The following is a 14890-nucleotide window of genomic DNA, read 5'->3' as shown; positions in this document are numbered from 1 at the left end:
ACTTCCCCCCCGCCGCACTTTCCGCGTACTACTTGTCCATTTACCCAGCGGAATTTTTTTTATTTTTTGTTTGTATTGTCACTGTGCAGGCCCTCTCACCCTTATCGTCTGAGAGGGCACGTCTTACTCGTTAAATGTCAGTAGGGGTCTTATTTTATCTCCTGTATATCAATAAATCGTAATTTTACTTAGTCTACTGCTCCTTTTAGTTTTTTCCTTTCTAATGTTTCCATATCCCAAATACTTATGATATTCCCTGTAATTTTATATTATCGGCTGCTGACATCAGCGACATTATCTGCGTTATTTCTCCTGTGTAACGTTTCCACATCCAAAATGCCTGTGACATTCCCTGTAATTTTATATTATCAGCTGCTGACATCAGCGACATTATCTGCGGTATTTCTCCTGTGTAACGTTCCCACATCCCAAATACCTATGACATTCCCTGTGATTTTATATTAGCAGCTGCCGACATCAGCGACATTATCTGCAGTATTTATTCTCTGTAACGTTTCCACATCCCAAATACCTTTTTTTTTGCGCATAAACTTACAAATCCTACGCTACTGTACGTGTGACATACGTTCAAGTATATATATATATATATATATATATATATATATAACATTTGATATGAAGAAGGAGAGCAGTAAGGGACAGGGAAGTGGTCGTGATGCTGATGGTGCATGTGGAGGCCGTGGCCCTTGGCGCATTAAAACTGTGCCTGCTGCCAGAGCACAAGAAAAATAATCATCCATGATACCTAGCTTCATGTCCCAGTTTGCAGGGCAGCGCAGGATAATGCTCTCGAAGTCAGAACAGTGCGACCAAGTGGTCAGTTAGACAGCAGCAGATAATGCTTCCAGTCGGTTAAGCACCATCCGGTCTTCCACCAAGTCCAGTCTCAGTAGCCAAGAGTCTGGTCAGCACAATCCTCACCCTGATCCTCCTTCCTCCCTCCATTGAGAGTCTTGCCAAACAAGTGATCCCACACTCGGATATTCCAAGGAGCTCTTTTCAGCGCCATTCCTTCATTTGGGCCTCTCGACAAGCCCGCTTAATTAGGGACATTAAATTTTGTGCCCTGATTCCCAAACTCTTGAGCATCCACAGTCACAAGCAGATGATGGTGGAGAACGGCAATTAGTGCTTTACGAGGTGGATGATGATGATGAGACACAGTTGCCAATAAGTCAACAGCAGTTAGTATCTCAAGAGGTTAATGATGAGGATGAGACACAGTTGTCAATAACTGAGGTTATTGTTAGGTCAACAAGTCAGGAGGATGAGCAGAGTGAGGAAGTGGAAGAGGAGGTGGTGGACGATGAACTCACTGACCCAACCTGGGAAGGTGGCAAGCCGAGCGAGGACAGCAGTACAGAGGGGGATGGATCTGCAGCACTGCAAAAGACTGGAAGAGGCAGTGGGGTGGCAAAATGGAGAAGGCGGGTCACACCAAAAAGGCCCACAACTATTCTCCGGAGCACATCCTTCGCGGAAATCTCCCTTGCCAAGGGGTGGGTTTTACGGTCTGGCGCTTTTTTAAGGAATGTGCGGTCGACAAAAGAATAGTAATTTGCATCCTGTGCCATACAAAAATGTGAACACTATCAACGTGAACACTATCAACCTCACCACCACCAGCATGATCCGCCCCATGGCATCAAAGCACCGTAATAGGTGGGCCGAACGCCTGGGTCCACAATCTGTGTCTGCGGGTCATACCACTTCCTCCTCTTCCCCTGTGGTACGTGTTAGCCAATCCTCTGTCGAAAGGCACAGGCCCGGATGCCTCCCGTCCTGCACCTGGACCTTCGCGAGCACCATCAGCGATCACATCCACTTCTGTGTCCCAGCGCAGCGTACAAATGTCCTTACCCGAGGCATTTAAACGCCGTCCCTCGTTAAGCAGTCCCCAGCCTCCACTAATTTTTTACGGTTTGCCGTGCCCGCCTTACACCAGCACGTGTCCCGTAACCAACACAGTTACTGGGAAGGTCCACTTAACCACTGACATGGACAAGTGCTTTTGGCCAGGGATGCTACATTTCCCTGACGGCACACTGGTTTAATGTTGTGGAGGCTGGGAGCAAGGTGTACCCTGGGATGGCACAGGTGCTTCTGACGCCAAGGATTGCGGGCCCTAATTCCATCATGGTTTCCACCACCACCTACATTAGTGGCTTCAACCCCCCTATCTTCTCCTCCGCCTCCTCCTCCTCTTCCACCTAAGAATTATCCTCTTGCAGCACCAGTCAGCCATCAGTCAGTAGCTGGAAGCAGTGTAGCACTGCAGTGGGAAAGAGTCAACAGGCCGTGCTTAAGCTGATCTGCTTAGGTGACAAACAGCACACCGCCACAGAGCTGTGGCAGGAGATAAGAGACCAGACTGAGCTGTGGCTCTCGTCCTCTAAAATTGATTTTATCTTCGGTTTTGTGTGTATTATTGTCAGTTTGCATCCAGACATCCTCCCCATGCTGTTCTCGAACCATTTCAATTGTGTTTCCATCAATTTCTGACCTTTTCCTATAAACAAGATACCCTCCCCTCTTCAGAGCAGGGGGTGCCTGGTTTAATGCTCAGGTTCTCCCGATGACTTCCATTGTGCTCAGGTGCTCGGTAGAGCACTCGAGCATCCCGAGGTGTTTGACCCAAGCACCCAAACACCCGAGCACTTTGGTGCTCGATCAACACTAATTGGAATATTAATCATCCCCTATAGGCCAGAAAATCGTATTAAAAATAAAAGTTGCAAAGTTTGGCGAACATTACATTTGAGCAAAATGTTGAGACTTTTCAAAGGTTTAGTCTGTGGTCTAGTGTAACCCGTAGCTATCCTGGAACACTTATTATAATCTATGCTGTTAAATTATACTGGAAATCTATCAAAATCGATGTATCTATCAAAATTGTGGAGGTCACTGTTAAATAGGCGGACACTGTGGAGGTCACTGTTAAAGGGGCGGTCACTATCAAGGTCACTGTTAAAGGACCGGCACTGTGGAGGTCACTGTTAAATGGGCAGGCACTATTGAGGTCACTGTTAATTAAGCGGGTGCTGTGGAGGTCACTCTTAAGGAGGCAGGGGTCACTATTAAAGTGGTAACTGCTGTGAGGTCACTGCTAAGGCAACGTGGTACTGTGGAGGTCATCACTGTTAAGGCAGCGTGGTACTGTGGAGGTCACTGTTAAGGGGCCGGGTCCCTGAGGAGGTCACTGTCACGGTAGTAGGGTGCTGTGAAACTCACTGTTAAATGGGCGGGCTGCTGTGAAGGTCAAAGTTTAGGGGATGGGCTGCAGTGGAGGTCCCATTTTAAAGTGGCGGGGCACTGTGTTAAGGGGTGGGAAATTGTGGAGTTCACTGTTAAAGGAAAAAGCAAGAAGGACAGAGCCCTTTAAGAATGTAGACATGAACTGATTGGATTTGCTCTTTAAGCTTTTCATGACTGGGCAAATTTCCTTTTTATTAGTTTTCGTTTTTTACTCCCAGCCCTCCCAAAGCCATAACTTTATTTTTATTTTCTGTTCACATAGCTGTATGAGGGCTTGTTTTTTGCGGGACAAGATGCCCTTTCTAATGGCACTATTGATGTTTGCATACAATGTGGTGGGAAGTGGGAAAAAAATTATAAATGGGTTGAAATTGGAAAAAAAAACACAATTCCAACACAGTTTTTGTGGGGGTTTGTTTTTACAGAGTTCTCAATATCATAAAACTGACCAGTTACTTTCATTCTCCAGGCCAGTATGAATATGGCAATACCACATAAGTGCATTTTTAATTGTGTTTTTATACTGATATTTTTTTTAAAACCTTGAAAAAAAAAAATTCTCCATATTCTGACCCCTATAACTTTTTGGTATTTATGTATGTGGAGCTATGTGAAGACTATTTTTTTGCAGGGCAATCTGTACTTTTCAGTGTAATTTTTGAGGTATGTAAAACTTTTTGATCACTTTTTATTGAATTTTTTGTGGGAAGAGAAGCAACCAAAAAATGACGACCATTTTGACTTTTTCCATTTTGCCGTTTCCATTTGGGATTACATTTTTATATTTTAATAGTATGGGCATTTTTACACATCGGGATACCTATGATGTGTTTTTTTTTGTGTTTTTTTTTGTTTTGTTTTTCATTTTGGGGAAATGGGGATGATTTTTATATTTTTCTAATTTATAAAAACATTTTTTTGCACTTATTTTTATAGTTCCCATAGGGAAATATAACAAGCAATCATTGGGTTGCTTTTCTCATGGACTCCAAAGCATTAGCATTGAAGTCTATGAGGATTTTACAGTATTTCTATAGGCTCTATAGAAATTACTAAGCAGCAGCATCCTGTCACACAGGAGGACAGGGGCTGCTGCTAACACACCCCGGCTCCCCTATTCATCATGCTCCTTTCGCCAGGTCTTTTCCACTCAAGAGAGAAGTGGGCTGCCTCTGTGGGAGCAAGTGGATGAGGTGAGTTATATATATTTTTTTGTTCTAGGACAACTCTAGCCGGCATTTTAGTAAAAATGATTTATTACCATGAAACGTGAAGAAATTCAGCTTTGTAGCCAATCAAGTTTTTCCTAAACTTTCCTAAAATATTTTCTTAAACTTTGAATTGAATTCCACTTCGGATGCTTTGATTTACTCAACACTAATTATAACACACCATCTATCATGGTTACTACCAATATCAGGCTCCTCTGGAGCTTGCTGCACAAACAATAATCTGTTTCAGCTGCAAACCTCCTGTAAAGTTAGTCAAACCCTACAGACCTGTTGTTGACTGATAAACCAAATGACAGTGATAAAAAATAAGCATGGTCATATCCCAGAGGTAGCGTCTTGTATAGAAGTAATTTAATATGATTGGAAATTCAGTGTTCTAATCATGGATGGTTGCAGCTTAATCAGCAAATACCATACAGTATGAATAAATGAACAATAAGCACAAGTTTTGAGAACTAAGGTCTGAGAAGGTTATGAAAGTCTTCCACCGATGTTTTCTATTAGCTATTCAATGTTCTTTTTATTGTACACTCTGTGTAATGTACACTGATTCACAGTTCACATGAGCTTTTTCCGATTGTTATATGTAAGGTCTTTCATTATCTGCGTTACTTATGTGCAGTTTTTTCTTCAAAGTGGTTTTACCATTGCAGGCATTTATGGCATATCTACAGGCATTTCTACCTCTGGGACCCATATCTATGTCGAGAAGGAGGTCCACTGACTCCTATCCCATTTGGTGAACTTGCTGGAAGCTATACCTTTCAGAGAAAGAATAGAGAAATGTGGCTCTGTGCCTCTTTCCATTCTTGTGAATGGGAGTTGTGGGAAAAGCCAAGGGAGGGTTTACATCACCGCTATAAATTCTGTTATTGTTTTCCATTATAAAATGGTTATAACGGAAAATAACGGAATTCATAAGACAGAATTAAAATTGGAAAACTTTACAAGCATTCCATTTTGGTCTGTCATAATAGAGGTCTATGGCCAAGTATAACGGATTTGTCTGGTTTCTGTTATACAGGACGGAAAAGAAAATCCAAATCTGATTTCACACTTTAGTGCAAGTTACTTTGTATCTAAAATGGGTGAAAAAAACTACTAATAAATCAGTTTTTTACTTTATATGTACATTTTTGTACTGCAAGGGTATGGCCATACAACTAGGTTTCTGCATGCAGTTTTGGAAGCCAAAACCAGGTGTGAATAAAAATAAATTAAAAAAGAGAAGTCTTATAGGTGCATCTAAATAAATTAGAATATCCTTGAAAAGTTAATTTATTTCAGTTATTCAATTAAAAAAGTGAAATTCATATATTATATAGATTAATTAGACACAGAGTGATCTATCAAAGGCATTTATTTATTGTAACATTGATGAATATGGTTTAGAGCTAATGCAAACCCAAATATCAGTATCTCAGAAAATTTGAATATTCCAAAATAGTCCAATATTGTAGACTTATAAAACACCTGCAAAGGTTTCCTAAGCCTTTAAATAGTTCCTTAGTCTGGTTCAGTAGGCTACATAATCATGGTGAAGACTGCTGACTTGACAGGTGTTTAGAAGACATTGAAACTCTCAACAAGGAGGGTAAGACAAAAAAGGTTGCTCATTACCGAAGAAACTGACTGTTCAAAAGGTGCACAAGCAACAGGGATAACCATAGCTATGAAAGGGTTGTCAAGAAAAGGGCATTCAAGAATTTGGGGGAGATTCACAAGGAGAGGACTGCAGCTGGAGTTAGTGCTTCAAGAGGCACCACAGACAGACATATCCAGGACATGGGTTACAACTGTTGAATTCCTTGGTTCAAGCCAATCAAGACCCAGGGATAACATCAGAAGTGTCTTATCTGGGCTAAGGAGAAAATATACTGGACTGTTGCTCAATGGTGTAAAAATCATGCTTTCAGTTGAAAGTAAATTTGGCATTTTAAGGTCCCAGAGTCTGGAGAAAAAGTGGAGAGGCACACAATCCAAATAGCTTGAGGTCCAGTGTGAAGTCTCCACAGTCAGTGATAGTTTGTAGAGCCATGTCACCGGCTGGTGTTGGTCCACACTGTGTTATATAAAAACCAAACCATCTACCAGAAAATTTTATATCACTTCATGCTTCCTCTTGCTGACGAGTTTTATGGAGATTCTTGATTTAATTTTCCAGCAGAACTTGGCACTTGAACACAACCACACGGTATGGCTGTGCATGATTGTCCATAACACTCACCTGACTGGTATTGTCAAGAAGAAGATTAGAGACACCAGACCCAACAATGTAGACAAGCTGAAGGGCTCTATCAAAGTACTGTAACCTGGGCTTCCATAACACCTTTGCAGTGCCACAGGCTGATTTCTTACATGTCATGCCACATTGATGCAGTAATTCATGCAAAAGGAGCCTCAACCAAGTATTGAGTGCGTATACTGTGCATACTTTTCAGTAGGCTAACAGTTCTTTATTAAAAATCATTTTTTAATTGGCTGTATATAATATTCTACTCTTATGAGATACTAATGTTTGGCTTTTCTTTAGCTGTAAGCCATATTCATCCACATTAATAGAAATAAACTCTTGAAATAGATCATTCTGTGTAATGAATCTATAGAATATATGAGTTTCACTTTTTTAATTGAATTACTGAAATAGATTAACTAATTTATTGAGTTGCACCTGTATCTGTCCTTTATACTTTATCTTATTTTATGATCCAGTCCTGATTCATGTTCTGGCCAGTAAGCATTAACACATTTTTAAACAGACTGCACACCAATGTCATCAGTTTTTCTCAGAAACCTATTCTCTTGAATGGGCAAGTTTTGAAAAATGTATATTTAAATGGTGTATGTTGCAATCTTGCTTACATGGATGGTCTGCTGTGAAAATCGCAGTTGTGATTTAGCCCATTGATAGAGTTGAGCGAACACCTGGATGTTCGGGTTCGAGAAGTTCGGCCGAACATCCCGGAAATGTTCGGGTTCGGGATCCGAACCCGATCCGAACTTCGTCCCGAACCCGAACCCCATTGAAGTCAATGGGGACCCGAACTTTTCGGCACTAAAAAGGCTGTAAAACAGCCCAGGAAAGAGCTAGAGGGCTGCAAAAGGCAGCAACATGTAGGTAAATCCCCTGCAAACAAATGTGGATAGGGAAATGAATTAAAATAAAAATTAAATAAATAAAAATTAACCAAAATCAATTGGAGAGAGGTTCCATAGCAGAGAATCTGGCTTCCCGTCACCCACCACTGGAACAGTCCATTCTCAGATATTTAGGCCCCGGCACCCAGGCAGAGGAGAGAGGTCCCGTAACAGAGAATCTGTCTTCATGTCAGCAGAGAATTAGTCTGCATGTCATAGCAGAGAATGAGGCTTCACGTCAGCCACCACTGCAACAGTCCATTGGCATATATTTAGGCCCAGCACCCAGGCAGAGGAGGGAGGTCCCGTAACAGAGAATCTGTCTTCATGTCAGCAGAGAATTAGTCTGCATGTCATAGCAGAGAATGAGGCTTCACGTCAGCCACCACTGCAACAGTCCATTGGCATATATTTAGGCCCAGCACCCAGGCAGAGGAGGGAGGTCCCGTAACAGAGAATCTGTCTTCATGTCAGCAGAGAATTAGTCTGCATGTCATAGCAGAGAATGAGGCTTCACGTCAGCCACCACTGCAACAGTCCATTGGCATATATTTAGGCCCAGCACCCAGGCAGAGGAGGGAGGTCCCGTAACAGAGAATCTGTCTTCATGTCAGCAGAGAATTAGTCTGCATGTCATAGCAGAGAATGAGGCTTCACGTCAGCCACCACTGCAACAGTCCATTGGCATATATTTAGGCCCAGCACACACACAGGCAGAGGAGAGAGGTCCCGTAACAGAGAATCTGGCTTCATGTCAGCAGAGAATCAGTCTGCATGTCATAGCAGAGAATGAGGCTTCACGTCAGCCACCACTGCAACAGTCCATTGGCATATATTTAGGCCCAGCACCCAGGCAGAGGAGGGAGGTCCCGTAACAGAGAATCTGTCTTCATGTCAGCAGAGAATTAGTCTGCATGTCATAGCAGAGAATGAGGCTTCACGTCAGCCACCACTGCAACAGTCCATTGGCATATATTTAGGCCCAGCACCCAGGCAGAGGAGGGAGGTCCCGTAACAGAGAATCTGTCTTCATGTCAGCAGAGAATTAGTCTGCATGTCATAGCAGAGAATGAGGCTTCACGTCAGCCACCACTGCAACAGTCCATTGGCATATATTTAGGCCCAGCACACACACAGGCAGAGGAGAGAGGTCCCGTAACAGAGAATCTGGCTTCATGTCAGCAGAGAATCAGTCTGCATGTCATAGCAGAGAATGAGGCTTCACGTCAGCCACCACTGCAACAGTCCATTGGCATATATTTAGGCCCAGCACACACACAGGCAGAGGAGAGAGGTCCCGTAACAGAGAATCTGGCTTCATGTCAGCAGAGAATCAGTCTGCATGTCATAGCAGAGAATGAGGCTTCACGTCAGCCACCACTGCAACAGTCCATTGGCATATATTTAGGCCCAGCACCCAGGCAGAGGAGGGAGGTCCCGTAACAGAGAATCTGTCTTCATGTCAGCAGAGAATTAGTCTGCATGTCATAGCAGAGAATAAGGCTTCACGTCAGCCACCACTGCAACAGTCCATTGGCATATATTTAGGCCCAGCACCCAGGCAGAGGAGGGAGGTCCCGTAACAGAGAATCTGTCTTCATGTCAGCAGAGAATTAGTCTGCATGTCATAGCAGAGAATGAGGCTTCACGTCAGCCACCACTGCAACAGTCCATTGGCATATATTTAGGCCCAGCACACACACAGGCAGAGGAGAGAGGTCCCGTAACAGAGAATCTGGCTTCATGTCAGCAGAGAATCAGTCTGCATGTCATAGCAGAGAATGAGGCTTCACGTCAGCCACCACTGCAACAGTCCATTGGCATATATTTAGGCCCAGCACACACACAGGCAGAGGAGAGAGGTCCCGTAACAGAGGATCTGGCTTCATGTCAGCAGAGAATCAGTCTGCATGTCATAGCAGAGAATCAGGCTTCACGTCAGCAACCACTGCAACAGTCCATTGTCATAAATTTAGGCCCAGCACCCAGGCAGAGGAGAGAGGTCCCGTAACAGACAATCTGGCTTCATGTCAGCAGAGAATTAGTCTGCATGTCATAGCAGAGAATGAGGCTTCACGTCAGCCACCACTGCAACAGTCCATTGGCATATATTTAGGCCTAGCACACAGGCAGAGGAGAGAGGTCCCGTAACAGACAATCTGGCTTCATGTCAGCAGAGAATCAGTCTGCATGTCATAGCAGAGAATGAGGCTTCACGTCACCCACCACTGCAACAGTCCATTGGCATATATTTAGGCCTAGCACACAGGCAGAGCAGAGAGGTCCCGTAACAGACAATCTGGCTTCATGACAGCAGAGAATCAGTCTGCATGTCATAGCAGAGAATGAGGCTTCACGTTACCCACCACTGCAACAGTCCATTGGCATATATTTAGGCCTAGCACACAGGCAGAGCAGAGAGGTCCCGTAACAGACGATCTGGCTTCATGTCAGCAGAGAATCAGTCTGCATGTCATAGCAGAGAATGAGGCTTCACGTCAGCCACCACTGCAACAGTCCATTGGCATATATTTAGGCCTAGCACACAGGCAGAGGAGAGAGGTCCCGTAACAGACAATCTGGCTTCATGTCAGCAGAGAATCAGTCTGCATGTCATAGCAGAGAATGAGGCTTCACGTCACCCACCACTGCAACAGTCCATTGGCATATATTTAGGCCCAGCACCCAGGCAGAGGAGGGAGGTCCCGTAACAGAGAATCTGTCTTCATGTCAGCAGAGAATTAGTCTGCATGTCATAGCAGAGAATGAGGCTTCACGTCAGCCACCACTGCAACAGTCCATTGGCATATATTTAGGCCCAGCACCCAGGCAGAGGAGGGAGGTCCCGTAACAGAGAATCTGTCTTCATGTCAGCAGAGAATTAGTCTGCATGTCATAGCAGAGAATGAGGCTTCACGTCAGCCACCACTGCAACAGTCCATTGGCATATATTTAGGCCCAGCACCCAGGCAGAGGAGGGAGGTCCCGTAACAGAGAATCTGGCTTCATGTCAGCAGAGAATCAGTCTGCATGTCATAGCAGAGAATGAGGCTTCACGTCACCCACCACTGCAACAGTCCATTGGCATATATTTAGGCCCAGCACCCAGGCAGAGGAGGGAGGTCCCGTAACAGAGAATCTGTCTTCATGTCAGCAGAGAATTAGTCTGCATGTCATAGCAGAGAATGAGGCTTCACGTCAGCCACCACTGCAACAGTCCATTGGCATATATTTAGGCCCAGCACCCAGGCAGAGGAGGGAGGTCCCGTAACAGAGAATCTGTCTTCATGTCAGCAGAGAATTAGTCTGCATGTCATAGCAGAGAATGAGGCTTCACGTCAGCCATCACTGCAACAGTCCATTGGCATATATTTAGGCCCAGCACACACACAGGCAGAGGAGAGAGGTCCCGTAACAGAGAATCTGTCTTCATGTCAGCAGAGAATTAGTCTGCATGTCATAGCAGAGAATGAGGCTTCACGTCAGCCACCACTGCAACAGTCCATTGGCATATATTTAGGCCCAGCACCCAGGCAGAGGAGGGAGGTCCCGTAACAGAGAATCTGTCTTCATGTCAGCAGAGAATTAGTCTGCATGTCATAGCAGAGAATGAGGCTTCACGTCAGCCACCACTGCAACAGTCCATTGGCATATATTTAGGCCCAGCACACACACAGGCAGAGGAGAGAGGTCCCGTAACAGAGAATCTGGCTTCATGTCAGCAGAGAATCAGTCTGCATGTCATAGCAGAGAATGAGGCTTCACGTCAGCCACCACTGCAACAGTCCATTGGCATATATTTAGGCCCAGCACACACACAGGCAGAGGAGAGAGGTCCCGTAACAGAGGATCTGGCTTCATGTCAGCAGAGAATCAGTCTGCATGTCATAGCAGAGAATGAGGCTTCACGTCAGCCACCACTGCAACAGTCCATTGTCATAAATTTAGGCCCAGCACCCAGGCAGAGGAGAGAGGTCCCGTAACAGACAATCTGGCTTCATGTCAGCAGAGAATTAGTCTGCATGTCATAGCAGAGAATGAGGCTTCACGTCAGCCACCACTGCAACAGTCCATTGGCATATATTTAGGCCTAGCACACAGGCAGAGGAGAGAGGTCCCGTAACAGAGAATCTGGCTTCATGTCAGCAGAGAATCAGTCTGCATGTCATAGCAGAGAATGAGGCTTCACGTCACCCACCACTGCAACAGTCCATTGGAATATATTTAGGCCTAGCACACAGGCAGAGGAGAGGTTCATTCAACTTTGGGTAGCCTCGCAATATAATGGTAAAATGAAAATAAAAATAGGATTGAATGAGGAAGTGCCCTGGAGTCCAATAATATATGGTTATGGGGAGGTAGTTAATGTCTAATCTGGACAAGGGACGGACAGGTCCTGTGGGATCCATGCCTGGTTCATTTTTATGAACGTCAGCTTGTCCACATTGGCTGTAGACAGGCGGCTGCGTTTGTCTGTAATGACGCCCCCTGCCGTGCTGAATACACGTTCAGACAAAACGCTGGCTGCCGGGCAGGCCAGCACCTCCAAGGCATAAAAGGCTAGCTCTGGCCACGTGGACAATTTAGAGACCCAGAAGTTGAATGGGGCCGAACCATCAGTCAGTACGTGGAGGGGTGTGCACACGTACTGTTCCACCATGTTAGTGAAATGTTGCCTCCTGCTAACACGTTGCGTATCAGGTGGTGGTGCAGTTAGCTGTGGCGTGTTGACAAAAGTTTTCCACATCTCTGCCATGCTAACCCTGCCCTCAGAGGAGCTGGCCGTGACACAGCTGCCTTGGCGACCTCTTGCTCCTCCTCTGCCTTGGCCTTGGGCTTCCACTTGTTCCCCTGTGACATTTGGGAATGCTCTCAGTAGCGCGTCTACCAACGTGCGCTTGTACTCGCGCATCTTCCTATCACGCTCCAGTGCAGGAAGTAAGGTGGGCACATTGTCTTTGTAGCGTGGATCCAGCAGGGTGGCAACCCAGTAGTCCGCACAGGTTAAAATGTGGGCAACTCTGCTGTCGTTGCGCAGGCACTGCAGCATGTAGTCGCTCATGTGTGCCAGGCTGCCCAGGGGTAAGGACAAGCTGTCCTCTGTGGGAGGCGTATCGTCATCGTCCTGCCTTTCCCCCCAGCCACGCACCAGTGATGGACCCGAGCTGCGTTGGGTGCCACCCCGCTGTGACCATGCTTCATCCTCATCCTCCTCCACCTCCTCCTCATCCTCGTCCTCCTCGTCCTCCAGTAGTGGGCCCTGGCTGGCCACATTTGTACCTGGCCTCTGCTGTTGCCAAAAACCTCCCTCTGAGTCACTTCGAAGAGACTGGCCTGAAAGTGCTAAAAATGACCCCTCTTCCTCCTCCTCCTCCTCCTCCTGGGCCACCTCCTCTTCCATCATCGCCCTAAGTGTTTTCTCAAGGAGACATAGAAGTGGTATTGTAACGCTGATAACGGTGTCATCGCCACTGGCCATGTTGGTGGAGTACTCGAAACAGCGCAACAGGGCACACAGGTCTCGCATGGAGGCCCAGTCATTGGTGGTGAAGTGGTGCTGTTCTGTAGTGCGACTGACCCGTGCGTGCTGCAGCTGAAACTCCACTATGGCCTGCTGCTGCTCGCACAGTCTGTCCAGCATGTGCAAGGTGGAGTTCCACCTGGTGGGCACGTCGCATATGAGGCGGTGAGCGGGAAGGCCGAAGTTACGCTGTAGCGCAGACAGGCGAGCAGCAGCAGGATGTGAACGCCGGAAGCGCGAACATACGGCCCGCACTTTATGCAGCAGCTCTGACATGTCGGGGTAGTTGTGAATGAACTTCTGCACCACCAAATTCAGCACATGCGCCAAGCAAGGGATGTGCGTCAAATTGGCTAGTCCCAGAGCTGCAACGAGATTTCGCCCATTATCACACACCACCAGGCCGGGCTTGAGGCTCACCGGCAGCAACCACTCGTCGGTCTGTTGTTCAATACCCCGCCACAACTCCTGTGCGGTGTGGGGCCTGTCCCCCAAACATATGAGTTTCAGAATGGCCTGCTGACGTTTACCCCGGGCTGTGCTGAAGTTGGTGGTGAAGGTGTGTGGCTGACTGGATGAGCAGGTGGAAGAAGAGGAGGAGGAAGCCGAGAAGGAGGAGGTGGCAACAGGAGGCAAAGAATGTTGCCCTGCGATCCTTGGCGGCGGAAGGACGTGCGCCAAACAGCTCTCCGCCTGGGGCCCAGCTGCCACTACATTTACCCAGTGTGCAGTTAGGGAGATATAGCGTCCCTGGCCGTGCTTACTGGTCCACGTATCTGTGGTTAGGTGGACCTTGCTACAGATGGCGTTGCGCAGTGCACACTTGATTTTATCGGATACTTGGTTGTGCAGGGAAGGCACGGCTCTCTTGGAGAAGTAGTGCCGGCTGGGAACAACATACTGTGGGACAGCAAGCGACATGAGCTGTTTGAAGCTGTCTGTGTCCACCAGCCTAAATGACAGCATTTCATAGGCCAGTAGTTTAGAAATGCTGGCATTCAGGGCCAGGGATCGAGGGTGGCTAGGTGGGAATTTACGCTTTCTATCAAATGTTTGTGAGATGGAGAGCTGAACGCTGGCGTGTGACATGGTTGAGACGCTTGGTGACGGAGGTGGTGGTGGTGGTGTTGGTGGTACATCCCCTGTTTGCTGGGCGGCAGGTGCCAACGTTCCTCCAGAGGCGGAGGAAGAGGCCGAGGCGGCAGCAGCAGAATAGGCAGAGGCGGCAGCAGCAGAAGAGGTAGCAGGGGGAGCCTGAGTGACTTCCTTGGTTTTAAGGTGTTTACTCCACTGCAGTTCATGCTTTGCATGCAGGTGCCTGGTCATGCAGGTTGTGCTCAGGTTCAGAACGTTAATGCCTCGCTTCAGGCTCTGATGGCACAGCGTGCAAACCACTCGGGTCTTGTCGTCAGCACATTGTTTGAAGAAGTGCCATGCCAGGGAACTCCTTGAAGCTGCCTTTGGGGTGCTCGGTCCCAGATGGCGGCGGTCAGTAGCAGGCGGAGTCTCTTGGCGGCGGGTGTTCTGCTTTTGCCCACTGCTCCCTCTTTTGCTACGCTGTTGGCTCGGTCTCACCACTGCCTCTTCCTCCGAACTGTGAAAGTCAGTGGCACGACCTTCATTCCATGTGGGGTCTAGGACCTCATCGTCCCCTGCATCGTCTTCCACCCAGTCTTGATCCCTGACCTCCTATTCAGTCTGCACACTGCAGAAAGACGCAGCA

Source organism: Bufo gargarizans, chromosome 4 (genome assembly GCF_014858855.1).
Source record: "Bufo gargarizans isolate SCDJY-AF-19 chromosome 4, ASM1485885v1, whole genome shotgun sequence".
NCBI classification, from domain to species: Eukaryota; Metazoa; Chordata; class Amphibia; order Anura; family Bufonidae; genus Bufo; species Bufo gargarizans.
This window is presented reverse-complemented; position numbering follows the sequence as displayed.